This window comes from Brienomyrus brachyistius, chromosome 6 (assembly GCF_023856365.1).
Source record: "Brienomyrus brachyistius isolate T26 chromosome 6, BBRACH_0.4, whole genome shotgun sequence".
Classification (NCBI taxonomy): domain Eukaryota; kingdom Metazoa; phylum Chordata; class Actinopteri; order Osteoglossiformes; family Mormyridae; genus Brienomyrus; species Brienomyrus brachyistius.
Genome location: NC_064538.1, coordinates 6,317,667 through 6,329,934, shown reverse-complemented (window position 1 = coordinate 6,329,934; position 12,268 = coordinate 6,317,667). Strand labels below are relative to the sequence as shown.

At 48.1% G+C, this 12,268-nt stretch overlaps 1 long non-coding RNA gene across 1 annotated transcript in view; it reads right to left on the bottom strand.

Annotated features, from left to right (window-relative positions):
- The window catches only part of LOC125745369 (uncharacterized), a 61,729-nt gene extending 49,694 nt beyond the window's left edge, over positions 1-12,035 (bottom strand). Inside the window, exon 1 of the long non-coding RNA XR_007398662.1 lies at positions 9,546-12,035. This is a non-coding gene — a long non-coding RNA (uncharacterized LOC125745369). The remainder of the gene's footprint in view (positions 1-9,545) is intronic.
- Between the last annotated feature and the right edge of the window lie 233 nt (positions 12,036-12,268).

The window sequence follows — 12,268 nt, the reverse complement described above, 5'->3', positions numbered from 1 at the left end:
GGAGAACTGCGTTATTTTTATTTTCCATTGCGAAAAAAAAAAACAAAAAAAAAATCTATATATATATACATATAAATGGGTGTATCGAGACTACATGGTCAGGTTGGATAACTAAGGTGCACTAAACTTGGGGGAGCAGGCATGGCATGTCACCCCAGGTGTGAGACAATTATTTTATATATATGTATATATATATTCCATCCACCATCCCTCCTTCACGGAGAACTGCGTTATTTTTATTGTCCATTGCAAAAAAAAACACAAAAAAAAGAAGAAATATCTATATATATATATATATATATATATATATATATATATATATATATATATATATATATATATATATATATATATATATACACATATATATATGGGTGTATCGAGACTAGATGGTCAGGTTGGATAACTAAGGTGCACTAAAATTGGGGGAGCAGGCAAGGCATGTCACCCCAGGTGTGTGACAATTATTTTATATATATGTATATATATATTCCATCCACCATCCCTCCTTCACGGAGAACTGCGTTATTTTTATTGTCGATTGCAAAAAAAAAACACAAAAAAAAGAAAAAATATCTATATATATATATATACACACATATATATATGGGTGTATCGAGACTAGATGGTCAGGTTGGATAACTAAGGTGCACTAAACTTGGCTCAGGGAGATATATGTCACCCCTGTTGCGTGACAATTATTTTTTTTTACATGCATATTCCCTCCACCACCCCTCCTCTACGGAGGACTACTTTATTTTAAATTTCCATTATGAAGAAAAAAAAACACAGAAACAAAGAAAAACAAAAAGAAAATAAAAATAATAAAAATAAATAAAAAGAAAAACAACTAGAGCCAATAACAATAGTAATAGCAATAACAAAAATGATAAGTACAGCTGCAGTTATGATAACAACAATAACAATAAATAGCAACATCAACCTCCATATAATAATTATTTTTTTTTACATGTATATTCCCTCCACCACCCCTCCTCTGCGGAGGACTGTTTTTTTTTCAAATCAAAAATGTTTTTTTCATTTTTTATCAAAAATGATAAGTACAGCTGCAGTTATGATAACAACAATAACAATAAATAGCAACATCAACCTTCATATAATACAAATTTACAACAACGTATTATCATCAAGGATGTGCCACTGTGGGTCAAGGACCAGGCAGGTTTTCCGGGTACTCTCCAAACCCCCCCGGGACCACCCACCACACCCTCCAAGGGCCCAGAGAGGGAGAATAAAAGGGGCCCTCTTCAGGCCCCCATCTGCACCCCCGCTCAGTGTGTGTGTGTGTAAAGTATGTACATGTCGGTGTGTATGAATGTGTGTGTGAACAGAAGTGTATGCAATTCAAAACTGCGGTACATTAAAAGTGAGGAAGTGGTCAGGGTACGAGCTCCCCACCGCTGGCAGACGGCGGAATCCCATGCACCCCACCATATTCCCAAAAAAAAGATATAGGGGTGTATCGAGACTGTCATGTCCGGCTCGTCCGCTCCTCCTGTGTGCCACGCCCCCTGATTACCCACGTGTTTTCTCCCGATTGTACCCAGCTGTATCTAGTTCATTTGCTCAGTCCTGTGTATTTCAGTCCGTGTCTTACCTGAGTCCTTCGTCCGTCATTGATGTCAGTCAGTGTTCGTAGTTCCGTGTCCCCGATTAAACCCCGTACTTTGCCCCGATTTCTGCTTGTCTGCCTGTCCTTGCCCGCCTGCACGCACGATCGCCGCTCTGCCCGCGATCTCCCGTGACAGATCTGTCTCTCCGCTTTCCCAACCCTTTGTCAGCTCCTGTCCTACGTTCTGTCTCTTGCCATGTTTTGTGCTTCGGTCCTGTTCCCCGTCCTGCGTTGATTCTGTTCTTGTTTTTCAGGTCATGTTTTGCCTCGTCCCGTCCGTCGCCCCCTTCCTTGGCGCGCCCGGAGTAGCGCGCCTTTGGGGGGGGGTTCTGTCATGCCCGGCTCGTCCGCTCCTCCTGTGTGCCACGCCCCCTGATTACCCACATGTTTTCTCCCGATTGTACCCAGCTGTATCTAGTTCATTTGCTCAGTCCTGTGTATTTCAGTCCGTGTCTTACCTGAGTCCTTCGTCCGTCATTGATGTCAGTCAGTGTTCGTAGTTCCGTGTCCCCGATTAAACCCCGTACTTTGCCCCGATTTCTGCTTGTCTGCCTGTCCTTGCCCGCCTGCACGCACGATCGCTGCTCTGCCCGCGATCTCCCGTGACAGATCTGTCTCTCCGCTTTCCCAGCCCTTTGTCAGCTCCTGTCCTACGTTCTGTCTCTTGCCATGTTTTGTGCTTCGGTCCTGTTCCCCGTCCTGCGTTGATTCTGTTCTTGTTTTTCAGGTCCTGTTTTGCCTCGTCCCGTCCGTCGCCCCCTTCCTTGGCGCGCCCGGAGTAGCGCGCCTTTGGGGGGGGGTTCTGTCATGCCCAGCTCGTCCGCTCCTCCTGTGTGCCACGCCCCCTGATTACCCACGTGTTTTCTCCCGATTGTACCCAGCTGTATCTAGTTCATTTGCTCAGTCCTGTGTATTTCAGTCCGTGTCTTACCTGAGTCCTTCGTCCGTCATTGATGTCAGTCAGTGTTCGTAGTTCCGTGTCCCCAATTAAACCCCGTACTTTGCCCCGATTTCTGCTTGTCTGCCTGTCCTTGCCCGCCTGCACGCACGATCGCCGCTCTGCCCGCGATCTCCCGTGACAGATCTGTCTCTCCGCTTTCCCAGCCCTTTGTCAGCTCCTGTCCTACGTTCTGTCTCTTGCCATGTTTTGTGCTTCGGTCCTGTTCCCCGTCCTGCGTTGATTCTGTTCTTGTTTTTCAGGTCCTGTTTTGCCTCGTCCCGTCCGTCGCCCCCTTCCTTGGCGCGCCCGGAGTAGCGTGCCTTTGGGGGGGGGTTCTGTCATGCCCGGCTCGTCCGCTCCTCCTGTGTGCCACGCCCCCTGATTACCCACGTGTTTTCTCCCGATTGTACCCAGCTGTAACTAGTTCATTTGCTCAGTCCTGTGTATTTCAGTCCGTGATTTACCTGAGTCCTTCGTCCGTCATTGATGTCAGTCAGTGTTCGTAGTTTCGTGTCCCCGATTAAACCCCGTACTTTGCCCCGATTTCTGCTTGTCTGCCTGTCCTTGCCCGCCTGCACGCACGATCGCCGCTCTGCCCGCGATCTCCCGTGACAGATCTGTCTCTCCGCTTTGTCAGCTCCTGTCCTACGTTCTGTCTCTTGCCATGTTTTGTGCTTCGGTCCTGTTCCCCGTCCTGCGTTGATTCTGTTCTTGTTTTTCAGGTCCTGTTTTGCCTCGTCCCGTCCGTCGCCCCCTTCCTTGGCGCGCCCGGAGTAGCGTGCCTTTGGGGGGGGGGTTCTGTCATGCCCGGCTCGTCCGCTCCTCCTGTGTGCCACTCCCCCTGATTACCCACGTGTTTTCTCCCGATTGTACCCAGCTGTATCTAGTTCATTTGCTCAGTCCTGTGTATTTCAGTCCGTGTCTTACCTGAGTCCTTCGTCCGTCATTGATGTCAGTCAGTGTTCGTAGTTCCGTGTCCCCGATTAAACCCCGTACTTTGCCCCGATTTCTGCTTGTCTGCCTGTCCTTGCCCGCCTGCACGCACGATCGCCGCTCTGCCCGCGATCTCCCGTGACAGAGACTAGATGGTCAGTATGGATAACTAAGGAGCACTAAAATTGAGTGAGCAGGCAAGGTATGTCACCCTAGTTGTGAGACAATTATTTTATATATCTACATATATATTCCCTCCACCACCCCTCCTCTGCGGAGGACTGCTTTATTTTTAATTTCCATTTCAAACAAAAAAAAACACAAAAAATAAACAAAGAAAAACAACGTGTCTGCTATTGGTTGTGTATGTGTATCTACATGTGTGGGGTGTACAGGTAAGTGTGGATGCATACCTATATATGTATGTATTTATGCTTGTGTGTGAGTGTAGCGATTTGTCCATGGATGTGCTAATAGTTGATGTGGGGAGTAGCAGCGACACCCCCCCCATTCTGACCCCCCGGCATGCGACCACCAGTAGTGCTGAGGGGGAGCGGGAAGTAGAGGGGGGCCGTGAAAAGGGCCCACCCCACTTTCCAGGAAGCCGAACCCAGGGCCACAGAAGAAGGTAGGCACCCCCACCCAGCACAAGACCAAACCACAAAGCCGCCTTCGACGCACGTAGTGTCCCAAAGTACCCGGAATACCCGTCAGGACCCTGACCCACAGTGACACAACTCACGCACCAACCCAGCCCACCACCAGCAGAGGGGGTCAGACCCCTTCGGGACCACCCATAACACCCGACAAACTGCACAGGCTCAGGGAGATATATGTCACCCCTGTTGCGTGACAATTATTTTTTTTTACATGCATATTCCCTCCACCACCCCTCCTCTACGGAGGACTACTTTACATAAAATTTCCATTATGAAGAAAAAAAAACACAAAAACAAAGAAAAACAAAAAGAAAATAAAAATAATAAAAATAAATAAAAAGAAAAACAACTAGAGCCAATAACAATAGTAATAGCAATAACAAAAATGATAAGTACAGCTGCAGTTATGATAACAACAATAACAATAAATAGCAACACCAACCTCCATATAATAATTATTTTTTTTTACATGTATATTCCCTCCACCACCCCTCCTCTGCGGAGGACTGTTTTTTTTTTCAAATCAAAAATGTTTTTTTCATTTTTTATCAAAAATGATAAGTACAGCTGCAGTTATGATAACAACAATAACAATAAATAGCAACATCAACCTTCATATAATACAAATTTACAACAACGTATTATCATCAAGGATGTGCCACTGGGGGTCAAGGACCAGGCAGGTTTTCCGGGTACTCTCCAAACCCCCCCCGGGACCACCCACCACACCCTCCAAGGGCCCAGAGAGGGAGAATAAAAGGGGCCCTCTTCAGGCCCCCATCTGCCCCCCCCGCTCAATGTGTGTGTGTGTAATGTATGTACATGTCGGTATGTATGAATGTGTGTGTGAACAGAAGTGTGTGCAATTCAAAACTGCGGTACATTAAAAGTGAGGAAGTGGTCAGGGTACGAGCTCCCCACCGCTGGCAGACGGCGGAATCCCATGCACCCCACCATTTTCCCAAAAATAAATATATATGGGTGTATCGAGACTGTCATGCCCGGCTGTCCGCTCCTCTTGTGTGCCACGCCCCCTGATTACCCACGTGTTTTCTCCCGATTGTACCCAGCTGTATCTAGTTCATTTGCTCAGTCCTGTGTATTTCAGTCCGTGTCTTACCTGAGTCCTTCGTCCGTCATTGATGTCAGTCAGTGTTCGTAGTTCCGTGTCCCCGATTAAACCCCGTACTTTGCCCCGATTTCTGCTTGTCTGCCTGTCCTTGCCCGCCTGCACGCACGATCGCCGCTCTGCCCGCGATCTCCCGTGACAGATCTGTCTCTCCGCTTTCCCAGCCCTTTGTCAGCTCCTGTCCTACGTTCTGTCTCTTGCCATGTTTTGTGCTTCGGTCCTGTTCCCCGTCCTGCGTTGATTCTGTTCTTGTTTTTCAGGTCCTGTTTTGCCTCGTCCCGTCCGTCACCCCCTTCCTTGGCGCGCCCGGAGTAGCGCGCCTTTGGGGGAGGGTTCTGTCATGCCCGGCTCGTCCGCTCCTCCTGTGTGCCACGCCCCCTGATTACCCACGTGTTTTCTCCCGATTGTACCCAGTTGTATCTAGTTCATTTGCTCAGTCCTGTGTATTTCAGTCCGTGATTTACCTGAGTCCTTCGTCCGTCATTGATGTCAGTCAGTGTTCGTAGTTCCGTGTCCCCGATTAAACCCCGTACTTTGCCCCGATTTCTGCTTGTCTGCCTGTCCTTGCCCGCCTGCACGCACGATCGCCGCTCTGCCCGCGATCTCCCGTGACAGATCTGTCTCTCCGCTTTCCCAGCCCTTTGTCAGCTCCTGTCCTACGTTCTGTCTCTTGCCATGTTTTGTGCTTCGGTCCTGTTCCCCGTCCTGCGTTGATTCTGTTCTTGTTTTTCAGGTCCTGTTTTGCCTCGTCCCGTCCGTCGCCCCCTTCCTTGGCGCGCCCGGAGTAGCGCGCCTTTGGGGGAGGGTTCTGTCATGCCCGGCTCGTCCGCTCCTCCTGTGTGCCACGCCCCCTGATTACCCACGTGTTTTCTCCCGATTGTACCCAGTTGTATCTAGTTCATTTGCTCAGTCCTGTGTATTTCAGTCCGTGATTTACCTGAGTCCTTCGTCCGTCATTGATGTCAGTCAGTGTTCGTAGTTCCGTGTCCCCGATTAAACCCCGTACTTTGCCCCGATTTCTGCTTGTCTGCCTGTCCTTGTCCGCCTGCACGCACGATCGCCGCTCTGCCCGCGATCTCCCGTGACAGATCTGTCTCTCCGCTTTGTCAGCTCCTGTCCTACGTTCTGTCTCTTGCCATGTTTTGTGCTTCGGTCCTGTTCCCCGTCCTGCGTTGATTCTGTTCTTGTTTTTCAGGTCCTGTTTTGCCTCGTCCCGTCCGTCACCCCCTTCCTTGGCGCGCCCGGAGTAGCGCGCCTTTGGGGGAGGGTTCTGTCATGCCCGGCTCGTCCGCTCCTCCTGTGTGCCACGCCCCCTGATTACCCACGTGTTTTCTCCCGATTGTACCCAGTTGTATCTAGTTCATTTGCTCAGTCCTGTGTATTTCAGTCCGTGATTTACCTGAGTCCTTCGTCCGTCATTGATGTCAGTCAGTGTTCGTAGTTCCGTGTCCCCGATTAAACCCCGTACTTTGCCCCGATTTCTGCTTGTCTGCCTGTCCTTGCCCGCCTGCACGCACGATCGCCGCTCTGCCCGCGATCTCCCGTGACAGATCTGTCTCTCCGCTTTCCCAGCCCTTTGTCAGCTCCTGTCCTACGTTCTGTCTCTTGCCATGTTTTGTGCTTCGGTCCTGTTCCCCGTCCTGCGTTGATTCTGTTCTTGTTTTTCAGGTCCTGTTTTGCCTCGTCCCGTCCGTCGCCCCCTTCCTTGGCGCGCCCGGAGTAGCGCGCCTTTGGGGGAGGGTTCTGTCATGCCCGGCTCGTCCGCTCCTCCTGTGTGCCACGCCCCCTGATTACCCACGTGTTTTCTCCCGATTGTACCCAGTTGTATCTAGTTCATTTGCTCAGTCCTGTGTATTTCAGTCCGTGATTTACCTGAGTCCTTCGTCCGTCATTGATGTCAGTCAGTGTTCGTAGTTCCGTGTCCCCGATTAAACCCCGTACTTTGCCCCGATTTCTGCTTGTCTGCCTGTCCTTGTCCGCCTGCACGCACGATCGCCGCTCTGCCCGCGATCTCCCGTGACAGATCTGTCTCTCCGCTTTGTCAGCTCCTGTCCTACGTTCTGTCTCTTGCCATGTTTTGTGCTTCGGTCCTGTTCCCCGTCCTGCGTTGATTCTGTTCTTGTTTTTCAGGTCCTGTTTTGCCTCGTCCCGTCCGTCGCCCCATTCCTTGGCGCGCCCGGAGTAGCGCGCCTTTGGGGGGGGGTTCTGTCATGCCCGGCTCGTCCGCTCCTCCTGTGTGACACGCCCCCTGATTACCCACATGTTTTCTCCCGATTGTACCCAGCTGTATCTAGTTCATTTGCTCAGTCCTGTGTATTTCAGTCCGTGTCTTACCTGAGTCCTTCGTCCATCATTGATGTCAGTCAGTGTTCGTAGTTCCGTGTCCCCGATTAAACCCCGTACTTTGCCCCGATTTCTGCTTGTCTGCCTGTCCTTGCCCGCCTGCACGCACGATCGCCGCTCTGCCCGCGATCTCCCTTGACAGATCTGTCTCTCCGCTTTCCCAGCCCTTTGTCAGCTCCTGTCCTACGTTCTGTCTCTTGCCATGTTTTGTGCTTCGGTCCTGTTCCCCGTCCTGCGTTGATTCTGTTCTTGTTTTTCAGGTCCTGTTTTGCCTCGTCCCGTCCGTCGCCCCCTTCCTTGGCGCGCCCGGAGTAGCGCGCCTTTGGGGGGGGGGGTTCTGTCATGCCCGGCTCGTCCGCTCCTCCTGTGTGCCACGCCCCCTGATTACCCACGTGTTTTCTCCCGATTGTACCCAGCTGTATCTAGTTCATTTGCTCAGTCCTGTGTATTTCAGTCCGTGTCTTACCTGAGTCCTTCGTCCGTCATTGATGTCAGTCAGTGTTCGTAGTTCCGTGTCCCCGATTAAACCCCGTACTTTGCCCCGATTTCTGCTTGTCTGCCTGTCCTTGCCCGCCTGCACGCACGATCGCCGCTCTGCCCGCGATCTCCCGTGACAGAGACTAGATGGTCAGTATGGATAACTAAGGAGCACTAAAATTCAGTTAGCAGGCAAGGTATGTCACCCTAGTTGTGAGACAATTATTTTATATATCTACATATATATTCCCTCCACCACCCCTCCTCTGCGGAGGACTGCTTTATTTTTAATTTCTATTTCAAACAAAAAAAAAAACACAAAAAATAAACAAAGAAAAACAACGTGTCTGCTATTGGTTGTGTATGTGTATCTACATGTGTGGGGTGTACAGGTAAGTGTGGATGCATACCTATATATGTATGTATTTATGCTTGTGTGTGAGTGTAGCGATTTGTCCATGGATGTGCTAATAGTTGATGTGGGGAGTAGCAGCGACACCCCCCCCATTCTGACCCCCCGGCATGCGACCACCAGTAGTGCTGAGGGGGAGCGGGAAGTAGAGGGGGGCCGTGAAAAGGGCCCACCCCACTTTCCAGGAAGCCGAACCCAGGGCCACAGAAGAAGGTAGGCACCCCCACCCAGCACAAGACCAAACCACAAAGCTGCCTTCGACGCACGTAGTGTCCCAAAGTACCCGGAATACCCGTCAGGACCCTGACCCACAGTGACACAACTCACGCACCAACCCAGCCCACCACCAGCAGAGGGGGTCAGACCCCTTCGGGACCACCCATAACACCCGACAAACTGCGCAGGCTCAGGGAGATATATGTCACCCCTGTTGCGTGACAATTATTTTTTTTTACATGCATATTCCCTCCACCACCCCTCCTCTGCGGAGGACTACTTTATTTTAAATTTCCATTATGAAGAAAAAAAACACAAAAACAAAGAAAAACAAAAAGAAAATAAAAATAATAAAAATAAAAAAAAGAAAAACAACTAGAGCCAATAACAATAGTAATAGCAATAACAAAAATGATAAGTACAGCAGCAGTTATGATAACAACAATAACAATAAATAGCAACATCAACCTTCATATAATAATATTTTTTTTTACATGTATATTCCCTCCACCACCCCTCCTCTGCGGAGGACTGTTTTTTTTTTCAAATCAAAAATGTTTTTTTCATTTTTTATCAAAAATGATAAGTACAGCTGCAGTTATGATAACAACAATAACAATAAATAGCAACATCAACCTTCATATAATAATATTTTTTTTACATGTATATTCCCTCCACCACCCCTCCTCTGCGGAGGACTGTTTTTTTTTTCAAATCAAAAATGTTTTTTTCATTTTTTATCAAAAATGATAAGTACAGCTGCAGTTATGATAACAACAATAACAATAAATAGCAACATCAACCTCCATATAATAATTATTTTTTTTTACATGTATATTCCCTCCACCACCCCTCCTCTGCGGAGGACTGTTTTTTTTTTCATGTCCATTGCGTAAAAAAAACAAAAAATTAAGAAAAACAAAAAGAAAATAAAAATAATAAAAATAAATAAAAAGAAAAACTAGAGCCAATAACAAAATTAATAGCAATAACAAAAATGATAAGTACAGCTGCAGCTGTGATAACAACAATAACAATAAATAGCAACATCAACCACCACATAATACAAATTTACAACAACGTATTATCATCAAGGATGTGCCACTGTGGGTCAAGGACCAGGCAGGTTTTCCGGGTACTCTCCAAACCCCCCCCGGGACCACCCACCACACCCTCCAAGGGCCCAGAGAGGGAGAATAAAAGGGGCCCTCTTCAGGCCCCCATCTGCCCCCCCGCTCAATGTGTGTGTGTGTAATGTATGTACATGTCGGTGTGTATGAATGTGTGTGTGAACAGAAGTGTGTGCAATTCAAAACTGCGGTACATTAAAAGTGAGGGAGTGGTCAGGGTACGAGCTCCCCACCGCTGGCAGACGGCGGAATCCCATGCACCCCACCATATTCCCAAAAAAATATATATATGGGTGTATCGAGACTGTCATGCCCGGCTCGTCCGCTCCTCCTGTGTGCCACGCCCCCTGATTACCCACGTGTTTTCTCCCGATTGTACCCAGCTGTATCTAGTTCATTTGCTCAGTCCTGTGTATTTCAGTCCGTGTCTTACCTGAGTCCTTCGTCCGTCATTGATGTCAGTCAGTGTTCGTAGTTCCGTGTCCCCGATTAAACCCCGTACTTTGCCCCGATTTCTGCTTGTCTGCCTGTCCTTGCCCGCCTGCACGCACGATCGCCGCTCTGCCCGCGATCTCCCGTGACAGATCTGTCTCTCCGCTTTCCCAGCCCTTTGTCAGCTCCTGTCCTACGTTCTGTCTCTTGCCATGTTTTGTGCTTCGGTCCTGTTCCCCGTCCTGCGTTGATTCTGTTCTTGTTTTTCAGGTCCTGTTTTGCCTCGTCCCGTCCGTCGCCCCCTTCCTTGGCGCGCCCGGAGTAGCGCGCCTTTGGGGGGGGGTTCTGTCATGCCCGGCTCGTCCGCTCCTCCTGTGTGCCACGCCCCCTGATTACCCACGTGTTTTCTCCCAATTGTACCCAGCTGTATCTAGTTCATTTGCTCAGTCCTGTGTATTTCAGTCCGTGTCTTACCTGAGTCCTTCGTCCGTCATTGATGTCAGTCAGTGTTCGTAGTTCCGTGTCCCCGATTAAACCCCGTACTTTGCCCCGATTTCTGCTTGTCTGCCTGTCCTTGCCCGCCTGCACGCACGATCGCCGCTCTGCCCGCGATCTCCCGTGACAGAGACTAGATGGTCAGTATGGATAACTAAGGAGCACTAAAATTGAGTGAGCAGGCAAGGTATGTCACCCTAGTTGTGAGACAATTATTTTATATATCTACATATATATTCCCTCCACCACCCCTCCTCTGCGGAGGACTGCTTTATTTTTAATTTCCATTTCAAACAAAAAAAAACACAAAAAATAAACAAAGAAAAACAACGTGTCTGCTATTGGTTGTGTATGTGTATCTACATGTGTGGGGTGTACAGGTAAGTGTGGATGCATACCTATATATGTATGTATTTATGCTTGTGTGTGAATGTAGCGATTTGTCCATGGATGTGCTAATAGTTGATGTGGGGAGTAGCAGCGACACCCCCCCCATTCTGACCCCCCGGCATGCGACCACCAGTAGTGCTGAGGGGGAGCGGGAAGTAGAGGGGGGCCGTGAAAAGGGCCCACCCCACTTTCCAGGAAGCCGAACCCAGGGCCACAGAAGAAGGTAGGCACCCCCACCCAGCACAAGACCAAACCACAAAGCTGCCTTCGACGCACGTAGTGTCCCAAAGTACCCGGAATACCCGTCAGGACCCTGACCCACAGTGACACAACTCACGCACCAACCCAGCCCACCACCAGCAGAGGGGGTCAGACCCCTTCGGGACCACCCATAACACCCGACAAACTGCGCAGGCTCAGGGAGATATATGTCACCCCTGTTGCGTGACAATTATTTTTTTTTACATGCATATTCCCTCCACCACCCCTCCTCTGCGGAGGACTACTTTATTTTAAATTTCCATTATGAAGAAAAAAAACACAAAAACAAAGAAAAACAAAAAGAAAATAAAAATAATAAAAATAAAAAAAAGAAAAACAACTAGAGCCAATAACAATAGTAATAGCAATAACAAAAATGATAAGTACAGCAGCAGTTATGATAACAACAATAACAATAAATAGCAACATCAACCTTCATATAATAATATTTTTTTTTACATGTATATTCCCTCCACCACCCCTCCTCTGCGGAGGACTGTTTTTTTTTTCAAATCAAAAATGTTTTTTTCATTTTTTATCAAAAATGATAAGTACAGCTGCAGTTATGATAACAACAATAACAATAAATAGCAACATCAACCTTCATATAATAATATTTTTTTTACATGTATATTCCCTCCACCACCCCTCCTCTGCGGAGGACTGTTTTTTTTTTCAAATCAAAAATGTTTTTTTCATTTTTTATCAAAAATGATAAGTACAGCTGCAGTTATGATAACAACAATAACAATAAATAGCAACATCAACCTCCATATAATAATTATTTTTTTTTACATGTATATTCCCTCCACCACCCC